At 41.4% G+C, this 22,396-nt stretch overlaps 1 protein-coding gene across 1 annotated transcript in view; it reads left to right on the forward strand.

Moving 5' to 3' along the window:
• Nucleotides 1-22,396, forward strand: part of KANK1 (KN motif and ankyrin repeat domains 1) — a 205,978-nt gene that overhangs the window by 21,010 nt on the left and 162,572 nt on the right. The window lies entirely within an intron of this gene.

Here is a 22,396-nt window from a genome sequence, read left to right on the forward strand (position 1 = left end):
CCTTTTTGCTAATGAAAAAGGGGCTCCTGATGTTCCCCCAGGTCTGCTCTCTGGGCCCAGGACCCAGCGTGGGATTGAACGGGCAGAAGGCAAATCGCATAATGGGCACTTCTTCAGGGACAGGTCTGGAAGGGACTTCACACTAATTTTTGGATTTGAAGTTGTTTGTTTTTTGTTTTGGTGACAGTCTTGCTCTGTTGCCTGGGCTAGAATGCAGTGATGTTATCATAGCTCAGTGCAACATCAAACTCCTGGGCTACAGAGATCCTCCTGCCTCAGCCTCCCAAGTAGCTGGATCCCAGCCTATAGCTGGGAGTATAGGTGCATGCCATAATGCCCAGCTAATTTTTCTTTTTCTTTTTCTTTCTTTCTTTTTTTTTTTTTTTTGTAGAGCAAGGGTCTCCCTCTTGCTCAGGCTGGTTTCAAACTCCTGAGCTTAAGCTATCTTCCCCCTTCAGCCTCCCAGAGTGCTAAGGTTATAGACATGAGCTACTGTGCCCAGCCTGAAGTTGGTATTTTTTGATGAGCCACCTTGATACCTAACCCAGCTCAGTCTGTAAATTCTGATGTATTCCATGGATTGGCAGCACATGCCTGTCTCTGTTCTCCTGACTGCCGGCCTCTGACCTGCCCATGCTTTCCCTTTGCACCCCTCCTTTGGTACTGACAGCTCATGGGAATCAAGACGGAGTTGGCCAAAAGCTAAATACCTGCACTGTTGTGCTGTGGCTCCCCATAGAATGCCTTCCCTGAACTTTGACTTAATGTTTTGCCTTTTGCTTTTATTGATGCATAATACAAAACATCATATTACAAATCTTCTATAGCTCCTGGCTCTACCCTTGCTTACTGGCTACTCCCCAGCTTCCTTTGCTCATTCCTTATCTCCTCAGCAGGTTTGATTTTTGGAGGGCTGGAGGGCTACTCAGTCCTTGATCTTTTCTGCAGACACGCACTCCCTTGGTGGCTTCAGCCTATCTCATGGCTCTAGGTATGGCTGATATTTCTAGCATTCTCATGCTTACGTCTCCAGCTCTGATCTCTCTCTCCAGTTTCACTTCACATATCCATCTCCCTCCTTGTGTCTTCACCTGGTGCCTGGCGGCCAAATCAACATGGCCAAAATAGCCTTCCTGGCTCCACCCAAGCTTGTTCTCCTTGCAGCCTTCTCTATCCTGATGGGTGGCAAACCCCAAAAACTTTGTGGCCATCTTCACTCCCCTTTTTCACACATCCCATCCTGTCGTAAAGCCTGTTAAGTCCACCTTCCAAATATGTACAGAATGTGCTTTCTTCTCCCTGTCTCCACTGTCACCACCCTGTCTGACCTGATTTACTGAAATAGCATCTGCTTCCTCTCCCCTCTCCACTGCCACCATCCCCTCCCTCTCCTGGATTGCTGAGTAGCCTTCTAACTGGTCTGCCTGCTTCCCCTTGCAGTTCGTTCCCAACAGCCATCCTTTTATAAAAACAAAAGTCAGATTGTGGCACTGCTTAAACCCTGTGTTGGCTCCCTGTCTCCCAGAGGAAGAAAAAGTTTTTACAGCGAACTTTATGGCTCTCATGAAGGGGTCCCTAACCTCCTCTCCTGCGCTCGCCCCTCCTGTGCTCTTTCTCACACATACCTGCTGCTTCCCTCAGGGCCTTTTGCATAGGCTGTTCCCTGGGCACCTGGAGTGCCCTCTCTTCATCTCTGTGAGGTCTTTTGCTCAAATGTCACCATCTCAATACTGTGACTCCCTATTCAAAATTATAATCTGTTCCTCCTGACACGCCTGATCCCTCTTAATCAGCTCTGCCTTTTTTCTCATAGCACAGATCACCCAGCATCATGTTACATAATTTACCTGTTGTTTTTTAATTTCTGGATGGTCTATTCCAGTAGAGTATGGGCTCCCCCAGGGCAGGGATCTTTATTTGGTTTGTTGGCCGATGTACATCAAGCTCCTAGATAGAACATAGCCTGGACGGCCCTTAAAAGATCTCTATTGAATGAACTGCTGATGAGCATTTACTGTGCTGTTCAGAATCTCCTGCCCTTATAGGAGGAAATGTATGTTTCAGTTCATTGTTAGGAAAATATTTATTTCCCTGATGAGCAGGGATCCCTTCCCACAGATATGAAAGTTTGTATAACTCAACACATTTCCTTTCTGCTTTGGCTACCAGGATGCCAAGAACTAAGTTTTGGGCTTAGTTGTGATAGTGATTTTGCTTCAATATATTGGTAAAATAATACAAACTTTCCCCAGCCTTTTTTTTTTTTTTTTCTTTTTTTCTTTCGACAGGATTTTGCATGCCGATTTCCCCAGCCTTTACGTGATGAAAAGTTGTTCCAGAGTTCTTTTTGTTTATTTTTTGACAATAACTCTGCCTTTTATAGTTAGACCCTTCAGGTAACTTTTGGGAGTGTATGGGGTATAACAATTCAAATCCAATCTACAAAGGAAGAAAAGTCCTTTATTACTGAGATTTGTTTGTCTTAGCTTATAGCTGGTTTTATTTTAGCTTTGGCCAGATGAGTACCATGGTTTCACATAGTATGCCACTTACTGGTTTTGATGAGTGTTCTGCAGCAGCAGTTTTGGATATGCTATATCTCCGTAGGGTTCTATTTGTTGAATTACACTTATGCAAGTATTAACATGTTTGTAAACTACTGTTGTCTACTGCTTTGGTTAGTCAATCCCAAACTCTTACTTCTTAAAACCCAAGGACCCCAATTTCTGACAGAATATCTTTTAAAACATTTCTTGCCACAGTTTACTAAAAGGAATTTCTTTTCGCTAAAACTTGAAAGGATTAAATTAATGGTAGGGTGTTGAGCCTGGAAACACAAGTACTTATCCTAGTGCATGCTTTTCAAATGAGGGTAGTTTCAGGGAGTACCCAAAGTCATAGGGTAAACATCTTTCTGGAACTTCAGTTTTGCTTGAAATTTTTTGGAGAAATTCCTTTTGAATTTGGGCAGTCTTAGCAAGTCCTGACACAGAGATGCTTACAAAAATCCATAGACTTTCATATTTTTGAGTTGGTCAGATTTGAGTTAATGACTCTCATAAGTGTTGCACTTTTCTTTAAACAGGTGTGTGGTGATGTTTGCACTGTGATTTAGGAGAATAAGCAGCCCTGCGCCTGTGGCTGCCTCTTGTCCATCAGAACTAGAACTGGGAATTTCACAGTGACTCCTTAGAAACTGTGCAGCTAGTTTTTCAACAAATTGAATTTGTCACTCAAAGAGTCAGTATTGTGTTTGTTTTTAAATCTGATTACCTGAAGCTATTGGTTCTTACAACTTAATTCAGTTTCCTTTTCAGGTTGCTTTTAATTAAGTTCTGGGAGCAAACCCGTATGTATCCCTAACTTTGCCTCTCAGGAGAATGAGGTCTTGGAAAATACAAAAGTACTGGGAATTCTGATTATATTTTGTGATCTTAGTCATTTCAGGATTGTAAAAATTAAGGAGTTACTGAGAAAACCTGAAAAATTCTGAACTCTTCAAGCAGTGTTCCCATGTGGGCATTGTTCTGGGGCACTAATCTCCATGAATGGAGCAGTATGGGGATGACTGTGTTCCCTAACCCACAGTAGGAGTTGGTAGACAGTACCAGCAGCAGTAGACCTACGGTAGACCTTAGACTGTTCTTGAGTGCTATTTGAAATAAGGCTTTTGTTATTTGTTATGCAAATAAGCCCATTGCTGGTTCTTGAGTGAAAAACCCTTGAATATCGGCTCTATGAAAAATTTAATAATGTTTTTATTCATCTGTGTTTATATGCTTTAAAAAGTCAAGTTGTTCTACGAAGCTTATAAATGAAAACAGTAGCTCTCTGCCCTGCCTTTGCCACCTGATACCTTCCCCTCAGAGGAATCGCTTATCTTTCTTCTGATGATGTTCAACTTTAAGAAAATGCTTATATTTGACTGATCTAGACCTATGAAAATGGCAATATCTTGAGAAAGCATGTATATGATTTCATTTCTTTTTTTTTTTTTCTTTTTTAAGACAGAGTCTCACTCTGTTGCCTGGGATAGAGTGCCATGGCGTCAGCATAGCTCACAGCAACCTCAAACTCCTGGGCTCAAGTGATCTTTCTGCCTCAGCCTCCCGAGTAGCTGGGACTACAGGCATGTGCCACCATGCCTGGCTAATATTTTCTATATATTTTTAGTTGGCCAATTAATTTCTTTCTATTTTTTAGTACAGACAGGGTCTCGCTCTTGCTCAGTCCGGTTTCGAACTCCTGATCCTGAGCAAGCCTTCCCACCTTGGCCTCCCAAAGTGCTAGGATTACAGGCATGAGCCACCGCGAGCTAGCCTGATGTCATTTCTTGATTTAAAAAAATCCAATTTTGGATATCATTTACTGTCTTCACACTGATAAATGAAAATATAACTCTTATAATTCCCCCCCTTCTTCCACTTTCTGAATAGAAATATGATTTTTCATTTTATCAATATATGTCTTTAGTAGTATTTTGACTGGAAATAACTAACAGCTGAGACGTGATTTAAATGACATTTCCTTCCTCATACAGCTTTTTCTCACCCTGAGTTAATAATTGTTTTATTTGCTTGCTTGTTTTATGTACCTCTCTCTGGTTCACTCCCGAACTGAAGCCTAACCCTCCTCTCTGTGCATTCTTCCAGGTAGCTCTCTGCACCCTTTCCTCCTGAAGGCATCCCTTCTGAAGTGTCCGAATTGTTCTAAAGATTCCTTTCATTTCTCTTTCCTGGATGCTATAATGTCCTCTTTCCTTGTGGTTTCTCTTGGCCTCTAGTCTTGGTACAGGTTATGGGCCAACAGCTTCTGATGAGGTTCTTTACTCTTATTAGTTTGGCTAAGTATGTAATTCTACTTTGGAAATCCTTTTCCCTCAGAACTTTGAAGAGATTGCTTCCTAAAGTTCCTAAGCTTTTTATTTAAAAAAAACCCAAACAAATAAAAAAACAGGGCTCCCCCTCCCAACTTTCTTCTCCTCAGAAGTTTTTAGAACTTTTTCTTTGTTCCATATATTGTGATTGCTTTTTTTTAAATTCATTTTTCTGGGCACATAGTGTCCTTCTCACATGAGACACTTGTGTTTTTCAGGTATTAGAAAATTTCTTGAATTATCTTTGGATAACTTTCCCTCTTTTCTCTTCATCGAATCCCTCTTTTCAAATGTTGGTCCTTTTGGAGCAATCCCTTAATTTTCCTCTCCTATTCTCTGTGTCTTGGTCTTTTCATTCCATTTTCTGGTGGATTTCTTCAGCTTTACCTTACAGCCATTTTACTGAATTAAAAAATAAATTTTACATGGCTAATACCTGGCTCAAATTAAAAAAATATGGAAGGGTATCGTGAAAAGTCTCCGCGTGTGTGTGAACTTATTCTCCTCTTTCTGTATCATAGATGATAGCATCCTTTACATATTGTTATTATGCACCTTGCTTTTTTTTATGGGACTATGTCTTGAGACTCCATCTAGGTACTGTTTTCTCTATATATTATTTTTATCATTTTAAACATGGCAGCATAGTATTTTATTTTTTAGCAGATACTCTTTTGTTTAATCAATTTCCTATTAAATTTGCTACACCAGTGCTGCAAGGAATAACTTTGTGCATATATTATGCTCACATGTGATAATGGCATGTGTGATGGATGTGGAGTTACCAGGTGAAAGGAGACACACATTTGTATTTGCAATAGATACTGCCCCAAAAGCCTTCCGCAGAATCTGTGCTAATAGTCTCTCACCAGGAAGGTACAAAAGTACCTGTTTCTCTACATTCTCTGCCAACACAGTGTGTTATGAAATTTCTTCATCTTTGCCAATCTAAGTAGAAAATGGTATCTCATGGTGTTTTAATTTTCATTTCTTTTAGGAGGGTTGAACATCTTTTTGTAAGAACCATTTGTATTTACCTTTATGTATTCATATCCTTTGCTATTGGGCTGTTACCAAGTTGTATCACTTTATATATAAGGGAAATAAGCCCCTTTTCTGTGATAAGCATTGGAGTTGTTCCCAGTTTATTGTTAATCTTTTGACTTAGATTGTTTTGTTTGTTTGTTTTTTCGAGACAGAGTCTCATTCTTGTCTCCAGGGCTAGAGTGCAGGAGTGTGATCATAGCTCACTGCAACCTCAAACTCCTGGGCTCAAGCAATCCTCCCACCTCAGCCTCCTGAGTAGCTAGGAGGACAGGCAGGTGCCCCGACACCCAGCTAATTTTTCTATTTTTAGTAGAGACAGGGATCTCCCTCTTGCTCAGTCTGGTCTTGAACTCCTAAGCTCAAGCAGTCTTGCTGCCTTGGCCTCCCAGATTACAGGTGTGAGCCGCCATGCCTGGCCTTGACTTGGATTATATTTTCCCATGTATAATTCCCATGTGAATTTATCAGCTTATTTTAAGGCCTTTGGATTTAATATCATAAAGAGAAAAAGGCCTTCCCCACCCTAAAATTATTATTTTAAATGTCTAGGGTTTTTCCCTAATATTTCTATGGTTTCAGTTTTTTGTATTTAAGTTATTTGTCCATTTTGAATTTATTTTAGTAAGTATGGATCCCAGTTTACTTTAGGTTTTTTCAGGTGGTTGCTGGTTTTCACAGACATTTATTTCATAATCCCTTTTTCTTCCTTTAACTAAATCCCTTATGCTCGTTGAGTTCATTTCTTTGTGTTGTTTCGCTATTCACATTTTAATTATATGAAACATTTTAATTGTAACGCTAGTCCAATTGTTAATATGTTAATATTTTTATATTAGAGAAGGTTAAGTTTATTTTAGATATTGTTGTTGTTCATGTTAACCATCAATTTTGCAGTGATATTTAAAAATAAATCATGCAAATTTTAAGGGCAGCAGATCAGATTTTTAAGTAGCTCAAAAGAAGCACAGTGACCTATGCTGGTAAAGGTTAGAGTTTTCTAACTCAAGGCCTGCTGCTTTTCTTAATCCCCCCCCATGAGGGGGGGAAACAAGATACCAAAACCAAGGGTAAGAAGTACTTAATTATTCACCTTTGGGATCAAGATTGGCTTACAAATCAGAACATTCAGGCTTGAGAGAGGAAAAATAAACAATTAAATAGGTCAACAATTTCAAAACAAAACTCTCAGTTTGAGAGCCGAGTTGAAGACACTTGATTCTGGGGACTCTCTGTCATTTTGAGATGCAACTCTTGGTCCAGTCTTGGGTGATGAAAACACAGCATCGGTGGTTAACTGGAGTACAGCAACGTTAGTTGCTTTTCCTTCTGTGAAAAGCCTTTATTTGCCTGAGATGAAAAAAGAGACTAGTGAACCCCAGAGACCATTTCATTCTGAACCACAGTAGCCTTTTGGCATCTTTCCTCAGTGTTACTCTGAAAGAGCCCATAAATAGGAAGAAAAATACGTTGTCACTAGTGCGCGTACGTCTGTGTGGGCTAAACTGTTCCCGTGTTGTCATGACACTGAGAACGGAACTTGCCTGTATCTCCACCTGAGATGTCCACCTGGCATCCAAACAGTATACACATGAGTGAGGCATTTCAAAAACTTTTTTCCTAGGAGGTGGTTTAAAACATCCATTGAATATGAGCGCAAACACGGAGATATTATGGTGAGTAGATTGTAGAATTGTTGGTGGGCCACTCTTGGCCCCTGTGGCCAGTCCTCTTCTTAGACTAAAGAGGACTTGGGCCACACTTGTTCATACAGTGTACACAGATTAAAAGCGGCTTGAGAGCATTCGTCTTTTTAAGCACAATTTTTTTTTTGCCATTTTAAGCATTTTTAAGTGTGCAGTTCCGTGATAAGTATATTTACATTGTTGTGCAACCATCACCACCGTCCCTCTCCAGAACTTTTTCATCTTCTGAAACAGAAACTCTGTACCCATTAAATACTACCTCCCTGTTCTCCCCTCCTCCCCCAAGCCCCTGGTAACACCCCCATTCTACTTTCTGTGTAATTGTTTCTTTTCTAATTTTTTATTTTTAAATTATTATGGTTTTTGTTTGTTTGTTTATGACAGAGTCTCACTTTGTTGCCCAGGCTAGAGTGAGTGCCATGGCATCAGCCTAGCTCGCAGCAACCTCAATCTCCTGGGCTCAAGTGATCCTACTGCCTCAGCCTCCCGAGTAGCTGGGACCACAGGCATGCGCCACTACGCCTGGCTAATTTTTTCTATATACATTAGTTGGCCAATTAATTTCTTTCTATTTATAGTAGAGATGGGGTCTCGCTCTTGCTCAGGCTGATTTTGAAGCAATCCTCCCGCCTCGGCCTCCCACAGTGCTAGGATTACAGGCGTGAGCCACTGCCTCTGGCCAATTTCTTTCTATTTATAGTAGAGATGGGGGTCTCACTCTTGCTCAGGCTGGTTTCGAACTCCTGACCTCGAGCAATCTGCCTGCCTCGGCCTCCCAGAGTGCTATATTATGGGTTATTTTAATTTATTTTTTTATGGGTTATTTTTAAATTTAGATATATAGTTGGTACTCAGTACCATATATAGTACCATATATAGCTGGTACTTAACATTCCCTGTATGAATGTTTTTACCAAGCTACTTGGCCTGAGTGTCCAATTTGCTGATTAAGCCGCGTCCTGGGACTAAAACAGTCTTTATCACTGGTTTTGGAACATCTTGGAAGTGGATAAAACTGTTCGAGTTTATTAGGGAGAAATGCCCTTCCAGATTTCTGGAATGTGGATCACAGATTTTCATACCAACAGTAGCATCTCAGCTTTGTCTGTCTTACCTCTTGGCCAGAAAGCAAAACGGGCCATTGTGGTATAATAAACCTCGTGTACACAGCAGCAGTAGGGAGCAGGGAGGTGGCCATGCTCGGAGGCTCCATGACTTGCCCAAGATAATGGGGCATCTGGCACCATGTAGCTGCTGGTCAGAGCAGTTTTGGAATTGGATTTCCAAATTGGATTTCCTGCAGTGATGGCAAGTCTTTGAAGGGGAAGGCACTTTTGAATATTTGCATTGCTTTGAAGCTGGTGCCTTGGAGATGTTGTGACTTATTGCCAGTCAGAAGCAAAGCTGGGTGTGTGACATTTTCTTATGCAGGAACCAAAGGTTGTTGAACAAAAGGAGATGGTCATTAATTTTGTCAGTAAAAGTTATTGAACCCTAAGGGATATTTGGAGGAGTCATAGGTGTTTTTAGAATTTGTTGCTAATCAACCTATATATCATAGATGTTAATCCTGGGCTAAGAGCAGAAGTTTGAGTTCAGAGTTTAGATCTGCTGATTTGTGACTTCAGGCATGTTGTTTTAAACTTGCTAAGCCTCAGTTTCCTCATCTGAACAATGGGCATAGAGACAGTTTTTGCTAGTGGGCTTTTGTAAGGGATCGATGAGATAATGCATAATGCATTTAAAGTGCCTGGCATAGTCTTAATGTATGAAAACTTTTATGTCCCTGGACAGGGCATAAAAATAGAAAATTTTATTTATACACACACACACACACACACATATACATACACACACACACACATATTTTTTTCCTCCTCCAAAACACTCTTAAGATCAATAATCCTGAATTATTTGGCTTATTTGAATCCTGAGTCGTTTCTACTGGGCTGTGTTCAAGTGTCCAGACCATCCTGGTTGAAGGTGAGAAGCCAAGGATAAGAGAGGCTGGTCCTCTGGGCCAGTGCGTCCAAACTGGGGTGGCATTTCTAGTTCCTGTTGGAGTGAGTGAGGCAGATAGCAGTTCCTACACGTTACGCTGTTTTCCTCTTAGAGAAGTAGGCTGGAAGTGGTTTTCAGTGGCTGAGTTCATTATCTAATTGTCTCTAAGCCATGCCCCCCCTTTCCCCTGTTTATGAAAAGCAAAACAAAATCACTAGGTACGTGATCCTTTCAGGAGGATCTGGAGATTCACGAGCTGATACTCCCAGATTTCACAGACTTGGTTTGAGATAAGAAGAAGAACATAAGTCCCCGGCCCCTTTTATCACTGTGCTTTTTTTTTTTTTTTTTTTTTTTTTTATCCATGGGGTGAGCAGAGGTTTTCATCATGGGGAACAGGGGTGGGCAGGACCAGTTCTGTTGTCTAATGTACCCAAATAATGCATCTGCTTTGATAACTGCCTATCTTGATTTGCTTGGAAAGGGCATTGAGTAATAAACAGTTAGTGGGAGTGTGAAGAATGAGCTTTTAGACCGACCCAACTTGTGGAAATTCAGAAAATGTAATGCAGAAATGTACGTTCTTCCAGCTTGTGAATCCAAAACAATGGGATTGTTAGAAGAACTTCTGAAACTTGTTCTTTTTTGAAAGCACTTTTGTGCACAGTGGGTACATGTGCTTTGGTCACAAATTTGTGCCTTACTCACATTGCTGGGGAGGCTGCAGAAAGTGATGTGGGATGTGGTGTCATCTCAGCAGGCACTGGGAGATTTTCTTGAAAGAAAGGGGGAAAATGTTGCTCTTTTTTTTTTTCCCCCTTGTGAAAAATGTTGCTCTTAAGCAGAAAATGCTGTGTTGGCAGATGTATATGTCTTATAAACATACTAGCAGAGAATGATTTAATTCTTCACCACTTGGTTTTAATCACTTCTAGGGTGACTCCCTTCCCACCCCCTTAGTTATACAGTGGCCTGCTGGCTGACATTTAACTATTGCCTGTTTATCCTGGGAACAAACTACTGTAAGTTATAGTCCAGGCGTACAGATCCAGAGATGGAAAGGATCAGATGCTTCTCGTGCCTTCTTCCTTCACGAGATGTCTTCTCTCAGAAACTTGATGAAAGCACCAACCCTAAAAAATTTTTACAATTGGAAACGAAAATTGTCATTCTTCTTATAAGTGTCTGTAAAATTTTGCCCATGTGGGAACGATTGTCTTTTAATTCGAGTTGGTGTATTGTAATTCCGTGGATGGAAATGGATGGAGGCTGGGGAGGGGAGGCTGAGGTAAGAAGCTAGGCCGGAGAATTAAAATGATGTCTTTCTTTGAGGATGCCCCCTTCACCCCCCTGCTGGCTCCACGACCGTGGGACTCGGCAGTATCACTTCCTGTCCAAGTTGGCACTGACACTCGGGCACAGTAGCTCTGCCCAGTGTTCTCAAACTGCAGTTGGCAAGTTTCCAGTGATAGAGTCACCCAGAGAAACAACTCAACCTCCTCCTTTCTTTGCTGCCTTGTGCAGCTTCCCCAGGCCTTAGTACCTATGTTCTTCGCATTTTGGAATAGCCCCATTAGGTCTCCAAACTTGCCTTTGATTTATATTGTACTGGCTTCCTGGACATCCCTGCATTTGCCTTTATTTCCTTCCTGGGCCCTGAGTCTTGTCTCCCTGGGGGCAAGACACAGCTAATGCTTTCCTGTGGGAGGATATATTCCGGTCCACTTTCCTCTCTAGACTAGCCAGGAAAATAGCTCACATTTTTGGATGCCTGCAATGTAATGGGCACTAAGAGTTTTTCACACGTGACCTCATGGGTACTATGATCCTTCCTGAGTGAGGTTTAGGGAGGTTGTCTGCCCAGGTCGCAGGGCTAGGATGTCGTACCATCCTAAGAAAAACAGGTTTACTCAGCATAAAGTGAGACAGGCTGTACAGCAACACTGCTGGGTGACAGAGTTGTCCCCCTGAGTTTGGGTCTCCCCCCTCTGTGGCTTCATCTTCGTGCACAGTAAGCAGTGTGTGGGTCCATAGGATTGTGGCGTTTGCAATTCCCCGATTGACAATTGAGGTATTCTCTAAGCCTTAGGTGGTTTATGTGCTTCACAGTCTTTAATGTCCACATGCCTACTAACAGGTCTGTTCAAGGCAGTCTATACTTTTTCTGCCATGTTCCTCAGAATTCCTCCAGGCTCCATCCATTATCTAATTTCAAAGCCATGTCCATGTTTTTTATTATTTGTTACAGCACCACCCTACTTACAGTACCGGCATTTGTGTTAGTTATTGCTGCTGCAATAAGAACCACAAATTTAATACTTAAAATAACATATATTTATTATTTTATAATTGTGTAGGTCAGAAGTTTAATATGGATCTCACTGTAATAAAGGCAAGGGGTTGTCAGGGCTGATTCCTTCTCAAGGTCCCAGGGAAGAGTTTCCTTCCAGCTTCTAGAGGTTGCCTGTATTCCTTGGCTCCTGGCCTCCTTCCATATGCAAAGCGGCCAGTGGCAAATTGAGTCCTTTTTATGCTTCATGCTTCTCTTGCCTCCTCTTCTGTGATCCCCTCTCTCTCTCTCTCAAAGAGAGGGAAGGCTCTGTACTTGTAAAGACTCATGATTAGATTGGGCCCATCTGGATGATCCAGGAAAATCTCTCCATCTCAAGGTCTTTAACCTTAATCCCATCTGCAAAGTCACTTTTGCTGTGTACATAACATATTCACAGGCATTGGGAATTAGGAGTTGGACGTCTTTGGGGACTATATTTTTGTGCCTACCACACACAGTAAGGTACAAATGCAATTAACACTCTGGTCTTAGTTTGCAACTGGCACTTCTACAGGCAAAGCATGGTTTCTGATAAACAAGCATTTTTATTCAGGATGCATTGTTCCATCTGGCTGGCAGCATACACCTTGCAGGACAGGTGTGAGATGAGTAAGAGTTGTTTGGAGGATTGGAAGCCGAGACCTCCTCTTTTTGTGAAAGGAAGTGAGGGAGAGTAACAAGGAGACCACTTAGGCTGTGACTGTCCTCCTTGTGATATTAAGAAATAAAGCTGAAACAACAAAAATCCTTTCATAACTGAAAAGCTAGTGCTAGTGTGTAAAATTGAACCACCTCCTAAAGGGCTCTTTCTCCTTTGGAGACAAAGCTAAGCTGCATTGTTGTTGGAACCTCTGTTTCGTGGGAAAATCGGACCCCTCTGTGGCATTTGGTATGCTACCGAGCAGGGTTCCCGTGGGGGCGGGGGAGGTGAGAAGCCCCCTTTCCACTAGACACTTGGAATTTGACGCCAGTTCCGCTCTGACAGCTGGTTAGCCTGTCGGGCCCTCACAAGTTAAATCTTGTCTCAGGAAATAATTTGCTGGAAGATCAAAGTGTGCATGGGGTAAATCAATTTTTTAACAAACCACAGGTTTGGGAGAATGTAAACATTGTCTCTTAAGTGCTGCTAATGTCTTTGATAAATGAGTAATTTGGGGGACTCTTTTTTTTTTCTTTTGACATTATAATTCTGTGTTTGATTGTCTTAATATGTTACAAAAAAGAACTGAAAACTTGCACCTGACTAAGATGAGGTCCTGAAATGATGTGAAATAATAATAGGTATATTTTAGCACTTACGTAGAACAGTGATCCTCAAAAAGTGCGGCTTGGGGGGGGGTAGGGGGTGATTTTGCCCTCCCAGGGGGGGCATTTGGCAGTGTCTGGAGACATTTTTGATTTGTCTTGGTTCAGGGGAGAGGTGCTACTGGCATTTAGGGAGTAGAGGCCAGAGATGTTGCTAAATATCCTACAACACACAGAACAGCCTCACAACAAAGAATCAGCCCAAATTTTCAGAAAATGCTGAGGTTGAGAAATCTTGATTTAGAAGGCACTGTTTTCTGTTTTTCACTTATCTGTATCTGCCTTAGCGCACTACTCCTGGTTTTAATTTCTTTGAGGATGGAGTCCGTTCCTTTTATTTACTCACTCAGCACAGCAGGTTGCCCTGCCCAGGTTGCGTCTGCCTACTGTTGCTCTCTCCTGCCCTTTGTTAAGCGATTCATCCCTTTCTGTCTTGGAGCAGAGCTGTTGAGGGCAGCAGTGACAAGCAGATGGTGGAGTTGTGTAAGAACCTGCGTGGTTGGGAGAGGGGAAGGGACCCTGGCTTTGGACTTCTCAGCCTCTGCTTTCAAATCTGTGAAATAAAGGTGTAGTAATAGCACCCAACTTAGGATGGTTGTGGGTATTTTAGAGAGTGTTGCAAAATGTTTGGGATGTAATAAGTGCTCAGCAAATGTCTTCTTTTCTCAGGCAGCTGACTAGGAGACTGTATGCAAGGGCCTGGAACCCTAATTTTTTTTTTCAAAGTTGCACAAAGGAGGGGCAGAAATCTTATGCATTCCAGGATTGTTCTCTGCTCTCCAGGAAGGAGAAGAGAAAAAAAAGCTGTTTAGCATTTCAGTGAAGGTTACTCCGTGATTGACAAAATGATCTGTAGTACCTAAGAGTCACCCTTTCCCTGAGGCCAGAGCTATTTTTAAAACTAAGTTGACAGCAACTAGTTCAAGTTGGGACATTCCTGACTTAATTAAAGATACTTGCAAAGGTTCTTTCAAACAGGTGAGTTTTCAGCAGTTTGGTGCTTTGGGCAAAAGCTATTTTTTGCTTAGTTATTTGAGAGTCAGGTTAGAACATAAGGCTAAAAGTCAGATTTTGTTTGGAATTCTGTCTCTGATTGGATCCGAACTTCAACATTCCCGTTTGTAAAATGAAAATCATGTTCCCTTAGAGGATTGTTATAGGCATCAATTAAAGATGGCTGCACAGAAGTACTTCATAAATGATACCTGTACAAGTTGTTGTGTAGCTGGCCCCGTTAACAAATTTCAGTGACCCTTATATGTTTTTGTTTTTTTTTTTATAATCTTCTCCCTTAACTAACTACTTGAACTTTTGAGTGGTTTCTCAGAAATGGTGGATTTTCTGCAAGAGAGGGCTGAAGGCCCCTGGGCAGACTTCCTGACTAGATTCACCATCCCCTACACAATCTCCCCCCAATTCTTGTTATTTACACTATGACCTGCCGCAAGGCATGTGCTCCCTCCTGTAAAAGCCCATGATCTCCCTTAGTTGAAGAGATGTATTTAAGACAGCTTTTCCCATTCTCCTGATTAGACGTCTGTGGTATTAAAAATTCCTTTCTTCCTTGGCAGTCCTAGTTGTCTCAATAATTGGATGTTTGTGCAACTAGCAGCTGGACCTAGACTGAAACCCCCTTGTGGTTTCCACAAAAATTGTTTGAAATTTTTTCCAATTTTTAAATGTACATTTTTTTGTTTAAGATTGCTTTGACTATTTGTTCCTTTTGTAGTTGCGGATGAACTTTAGGATTGTTTCTTTTTCTGTGAGAAATGTCATTGGAATTTTGATAGGGCTTGTATTGAATCTGTAGATTGCTTTGGGGGAAGTATGGACATTTTTAACAGTATTCTAATCCATGCATATGGAATATCTTTCCATTTATTTATGTCGTCTTCAATTTCTTTTATCAGTGTTTTATAGTTTTCAGTGTGCTGGTCTGTCTCCTCGGTTAAATTTATTACTAAGTATTTTATTCTTTTATTGATGCTGTGGTAAATGGGATCATTTTCTTAATTTATTTCTTGGATAGTTTGTTGCTAGTATGTATAAATACTACTGATTTTTATGTTGATTTTTGTATCCTGCAACTTTACTGAATTTGTTTATTAGTTCTAACTGTGTTTTGGTGGAGCTTTTAAGGTTTTCTATATGTAACATTATACCATTTACAAACAGAGACAGTTTAACTTTTTCCTTTCTGATATGGAGGCCTTTTATTTTTCTCTCATAAGTGTTCTGGCTAGAACTTCCAGGACTGTATTGAATAGGAGTGGTAAAAGTGGACATCCTTGTCTTGTTCCTGATCTTAGAGAAAGAGCTTTCAGCTTTTTACCATTGGGTGTGGTATTAGTTATGGGTATGTCACATTTGGCCTTGATTATTTTGAAGTACATTCCTTGTATACCAAACTTGTTGAGAGTTTTTATCATGAATGGATATTTTTCTTGTCATATGAGGTTTAGTCTTGGTCTGTGTTGTCAGTTGTTGATCTGTGTTGTTGGTTCTTGGTGTACTCACATGCCAAAGTAAGGCAAGCATGAGGTAAAATTTACCAAGGGGGAGCAAGATAGGATTATGGAGCAAGAGCAATACATAGGATTACAGAGCAAGATACACATGTGCCATAGATGATGACCAGACAGACTCCTTGCTGTAGCAGAAAAAGAGACTTTGGTTATGAGCTGGGTCTTGTTTTATGGTGTCCAGATAGGGACTGCCCTGTGGTTCAGACATCACCATGGAACACTTTGATTGGACAGTTGGGATTTATATGACTTGAGTCTTACTGCGCATGCAGATCTCCCATGAGCCTCTCTGAAAGCTGGCTGTTCTAGGTCACTTTCCAGACTCTATTGTTCCTATGCTGCTTGGCCTGTGGGCTGGAGAGAGTCCTCTGCATTCTTTCCCAGTTGGCCTGCTACATTCTAATTGGCAGATTCATAGGGTATTCCCTCCTCCCTCAGGTATGGCAGTCGCCTGGGACAGGATTCAGGTGGGGCAACACCAGGATGGGGGCCTGCTTTTTATCCCTAGGAGACCTGGAATTTCTTACTAACTACTTAATAGTTGTAATAGCTTTGTCTGAAGCTATTTCTGCATTTATTGAGGTAATTGATATTTATCCTTCATTTTGTTAATGTGGTGTATCACATTAATTAATTTGCATATGTCAAACCATCTGTCCATCCCAGGGATAAATCCCACTTCATTTTTTTTTTTTTTTTTGAGACAGAGACTCACTTTGTTGCCCAGTCTAGAGTGCCGTGGCGTCAGCCTAGCTCACAGCAACCTCAAACTCCTGGGCTCAAGTGATCCTCCTGCCTCAGCCTCCTGAGAAGCTGGGACTACAGACATGTGCCACCATGCCTGGCTAATTTTTTCTATTTTTGGTTGTTTGGTTAATTTCTTTCTATTTATAATATAGAAGGAGTCTCGCTCTTGCTCAGGTTGGTCTTGAACTCCTGACCTTAAGCCATCCTCCCACCTTGACCTCCCAGAGTGCTAGAATTATAGGTGTGAGCCACCACGCCCAGCCTCCATCATGGTTTTAATGTGTTGTTGAATTTGGTTTGCTAGTATCGTGTTGAGGACTTTTGCATCTATGTTGATCAGGGATATTGGCCTCTACTTTTCTTTTCTTGAAGTGTACATGCTGGTCTCATGAAAGGAATTTGGAAGTGTTCACTCTCCTTCAACTTTTGGGAAAAGTTCGAGAAGGATTGGCAATTAATTCTTTAAATGTTTGGTAGAATTCACCAGTGAAGCCATCAGATCCTGGGATTTTCTGTTGAGAGGTTTTTAGTTACTGATTCAATGTCCTTACTCATTATTGGTCTGTTGGGATTCTCTGTTTCTTCATTATTCAGTGTTGGTATACATTGTATGTTTCTAGGAATCTATTCATTTCTTGTAGGTTATCTCATTTGTTGGCATCTATTTGTTAATAGTATTTCTGTGTGATTTTTTGTATTTCTGTGGTACCAGTTGTAATGTCTCCTCTATAATTTTTGTCTTTTTTTTTCTTAGTCTAGCTAAAGGTTTGTCGATTTTACCTTTTTGAAAAACCAACTCTTAGTTTTATTGATCATGTCATTTGTTTTTCTAGTCTCTATTTCATTTATTTCTGCTCTGATTTTTATTATTTCCTTCTGACTTTGGGCTCAGTTTGTTCTTTTTCTCATTCCTTGAGGTGTAAAGTTAGGTTATTTGAGATCTTTTCTTCCTTAATGTAGGAGTTTATTGCTATAAACTTCTCTAGTAGTACTGCTTTTGCTGCATCCCATAAATTTTAGTTTATTGAGCAAAAAGAACAAAGCTGGCCGCACACTACCAGGCTTTAAAATATATTAAAAAGCTATAGTAATCAAAACAGCATGGGACTGGCATGAAAACAAACATACAGACCAGTGGAACTGGTCTGAGTTAGGAACTGGTCAGGTTATCTGATTTATCTCTAACCAGAGTAGAGAGCCCCAAAATAAAGTCACGTGTTTATAGTTAGTTGGTGTTTGGTAAAATTGCCAAGAACACGCAGTGGGGAAAAGACAGACTCTTCAGTTAACAATGTTGGAGAAACTGGAAATCCATACAAAGAAGAATAAAATGGGACACTTTTCTCACACCATATACAAAAATCAATTTAAAGTGGATTAAAGACTTAAACATACAACCTGAAACTATAACTACTTGAAGAACACATAGGGAAAAAGCTTCCTGATGTTGGTCTGGGTAATGATTTTTTGGATATGACCTCAAAAATACAGGCAACAAAAGCAAAAATGGACAAATGGGATTGTGTCAAACTAAAATGTTCCTGCACAGCAAAGGAAATAATCAGTGGAACGAAGAGCCAACCTACGGAATGGGAGAAAATATTTGCAGACCATACATCTGGTAAGAGGCCAATATCCAAATATACAAGGAACTCACAGAACTCAACAGCAAGAAAACAACCTGATGGAAAAAATGGGAAGAGGACCTAAATAAACATTTCTCAATAGAAGACATGCAAATGACCAAGAGGTTTATGAAAAGGTGCTCTGCATCACTAATCATTGGGAAATGCAGATTAAAACCACAGTGAAACATCTCACTGTTAGAATGGCCATTATCTGTTAGAATGGCCATTATCAAAAATACAAAAGATAACAAGTGTTGATGGGGATGTGGTGAAAAGGGAAAACTTACACAACTCTTGGTGGGAATGTAAATTGTACAGCCAATATGGAAAACAGTATGGAGGTTCCTCAGAAAATTAAAAATAGAACTACCATGTGATCCAGCAATCCCACTTTTGGGTATATATCCAAAGAAATTGAAATCAAAGAGATATCTCCACTCAATGTTCATTGCAGCATTACTCACAGTAGCCAAGATAACAACTGAAGTGTCCATGAGTAGATGATTGGATAAAGAAAATGTGGCATATATACATAGTTGATAATATTCAGCCTTAAAAAAGAAGAAAATCCTTTCATATGCAACAACGTGAATGAACCTGGAAGGCATTATATTAAGTGAAATACACCAGGCATAAAAAGACAAATACTGCATTATTTCATTTATAAGTGGAATCTTAAAAAGTCCAACTCATAGAAGCAGAATAGAATGGTAGTTGTCAGGGCTTGGGGGTTGGGAAAGGGGGATTTGGGAAGATGCTGGTCAAAGATACAAAGTTTCAGTTACGATAAATTCTGCAGATCTATTGTACAGCATGGTGACTATAGTTGAAAATAACATATTGTATACTTGGAAATTAAGAAGCTCTTAAATGTTCTTACCACAAAAAATAAGTCTGTGATGTTATGGATACAATAATTACCTTGATTTAATAATTTCTCAGAGTATACATGTATCAGACCATCTTGTTCATTGCAAAGATACACAATTTTTATTTTCCGATTATACCTTAATAAAGCTGGGGGAAAAGTGATAAAGATAATCAAATAAGTGTTATGTACAAAAGTGCCATTAAAGGTGTCACCTGATAAACTTGTCACCCAACGTATTAATATTCTTTTTTTTTTGTTTTTGTTTTTTATTTGGTCCTCAGGCATCAGTGAACGTATTAATATTCTTTACAGTTTTTTATATTTTAAGAAAATTGATGTTTGAAAAACCCTGAGCCTTGGACATGCTGCTACTTGCTTGTCCCTTTATGGAGCGTCAGATCTCTGTGCCTTGTTCTCATGGCACCAAAGAGTGACTGTTTCCCATGGTGCTGTCAGTGCCACTGGAAGACTAGCAGGGGGCACTTTGCAAAGTTTTCACTTGAAAAAATGTGATAACTCCAACTGATTATAAAAAGAAGACTATCGGGCTGGGCACGGTGGCTCATGCCTGTAATCCTAGCACTCAGGGAGGCTGAGGCGGGTGGGCGGATTGCTCAAGGTCAGGAGTTCAAAACTAGCCTGAGCAAGAGCAAGACACCGTCTCTACCATAAATAGAAAGAAATTAATCGGCCAACTAATATATATAGAAAAAATTAACCGGGCATGGTGGCACATGCCTATAGTCCCAGCTACTCAGGAGGCTGAGGCAGCAGGATCTCTTGAGCCCAGGAGTTTGAGGTTGCTGTGAGCTAGGCTGACGCCATGGCACTCACTCTAGCCTGGGCAACAAGGGGAGACTGTCTCAAAGAAAAAACTATCATTGCAAGATTTGTCATTTCTGTGCCTATTTGCCCCTTAACATCTTCAAAATTTGGGTCCACTTCTAGGACTTCTCTACAGAGGCTTCATATCCTCTCAGTTTAATCCTGGTAATTTCTCAATTTTATGTCTCCTGCCTACCTGTTTTCTCAGGTGACCTTCTATTTGCATTGTATTGTTTAGTAAATATAACGTTTCATGTCCTATTATTTCTTATGTTACTAACCCCACCTTGATATATATCTTGAGGGCTAGTTCTGTCCTATATGTGGTTTGACATCCCTTACAGCATCTAGGGGCATTCTATAGTCTCGGTACTTCTTATATTCACTATTGATGATAAGCCGTACACATTTGAGATTAGCAATTAGTGGAGGGATTGATTGGCCAAGACCGTGCGCAGGAATAAGGGAGGTTGAAGCTGATATAGGTGGGGGAAAGAGGGGATTGTAGCATGTTTAGTCAGGGAATCGGCCAAATAAGCAGAGTGAGTGCTCTGGGAGGGGAAGAACAGGCTATTATGGGCACATTAGTGGGGAATGGAGGTCAGAGGAGTTGAAGCTGAAACCTGTTGGGTGAGGTAGAGTTAGCCAGGTCAAGTGGTGGACTTGGGGAAGAGGATGCACCAGAGCAGAGGAGGAGGGCACCCTGTGTTCAGAACCAAAGAGAGTTTAGTCTGTGGTTTCAAATTTAAGGGTGGAGTGAGTTGGTTATTGGAGGGCTGCGTCACACATAAAGGGCCTGGTAAACCATGTTAAGAAATTTTAAACTAGCTCAAGGGTGGTGGGCAAGTGTTAAGCTGGTGAGTGAAGTGCAGGTTGGAACAGTCCCTCCAGCTTGGGTATGTGAGGATGGCTTGAGAACCAAGGCACCTGTAGTCACACCCAGGCGAGAGAAATTGTAGCCTGCGCTAGAGAAAGGTGGGACAGACTGGGGGTTTAGGGGCAGAATCTCCTGAATGGGAAGCATCGAACTCAGTGCCCAGGTTTTTGGAAGGACCCAGCTGCTACTCAGTGAAAGGAAGCCTGGGAGGTTTGTGCGGGAGGATGATGAATTCATTGTAGACAGGTTGAATTTGAGGGTCTGTGGGTCACTGAAAGGAAAATGTGAGTTGGGACCCTGCATTGAAAGTTCAGGAAAGAGCTGGCCTGGCAGTGTGTGCCTGCAGTACCAGGTACTCGAGAGGCTGAGGCAGGAGGCTTGAGCCCAGGATTTTAGGGCTCATTGGGCTATGGTGATGCCACTGCACTCTAGCATGGATGACAGAGTGGAGACCCTATCTCTTAAAAAAAAAAAAAAAAAAAAAAAAAGAGAGATTGTACAGTGAATTGAGTCTGCAAGTCTCTACCGCAATCCATGGTAACTGCAGCTGTGAGCTGTGCAACTGATCACCCAGTTGGGGGTGAGGGGACAGAAGAGGGCTTAGGGCAAAAGCCTTAAGAGCAGCCTGCAGAGGAGGAATGATCAGGGACAGTGGAGGAAACCTGCAAGGGTACATTTTACGGAGGAAGTGGTTACCAGCCTCAGGTCCTGAGGAACGATGAGAATTGAGTTGTTTGTGCTGGGTTTGGCAACAAGAAAAATAGGTTCAGGGGCCTGATGGCTGCTGGGCTGAGAGCAGAGAGTCAAGGAGTGAGTGGGAAGTGATAGCATATGGAGTTGCAGTACTTCTGCTGGGCTGTATGGCACCTTTGAGGACGTTAGAAAAAAGTGTGCCCTTCCGGATAGACACAGCCCCTGGGTGCATGGCTTGGTGTGTGGGCCCTGCTTGGGTTTTCAGCTCCCATATGCTGCCTTAGCTGGGTGTGCACCCCTGCTCCACCCCTTGGCAGGCCTAGGGTAGACCAGAGCTGCTCAGTCTAGGGCGGTTTTGCCCACCCCTGCACCCAAGACATTTGGCAATGTCTGAAGGCATTTTTGATTGGTAAAACTGAACCAGAGAGGGTAGGTGCTACTATCTTCTAGTGTGTAGGGGCCAGAGGTGCTGCTAAACACCCTACAGTGTACAGGCCCCCCAACAATAATTATCTAACCCCAGTGTCAGTTGTGCAGATGTTGAAAAATCGTGGTGTTGATGAACCTTTCAAGACCTTTGGCTGTGAAAACGAGAAGGGGAGAGAGTGACCTGAGAACTCTCAGGTGTTCTTACATATTTTGCTATTGTCTCACTCGTTTGTGGCTGTTAGCACCTTGCTTCCCCACCCCCTACCATATACTACTTAATTCATCAGGTTGTAGCTTTCCAACTATTTATTCTCCTGTAGCCACTACTCTCCTTTCCCCGCCCCTATAAATGCTGTAATGCAGCGTAATCTCTTGTCCTCGTTTCTGTTTCTGTGCACATTGTGTAAGACATCTGTATTTTAATAACACCCATCAGGAAATTCTATTTTGGCAACCAAGAGGCAGAGGCTGCTTTGGCTCTAAAGAAGCCCATAATTTAGTGCTAGGTTGATGAGGCTTCAATGCATGGTCAGCCTC

The sequence above is a fragment of the Microcebus murinus genome, chromosome 12 (assembly GCF_040939455.1).
Source record: "Microcebus murinus isolate Inina chromosome 12, M.murinus_Inina_mat1.0, whole genome shotgun sequence".
In the NCBI taxonomy this organism is placed as follows: domain Eukaryota; kingdom Metazoa; phylum Chordata; class Mammalia; order Primates; family Cheirogaleidae; genus Microcebus; species Microcebus murinus.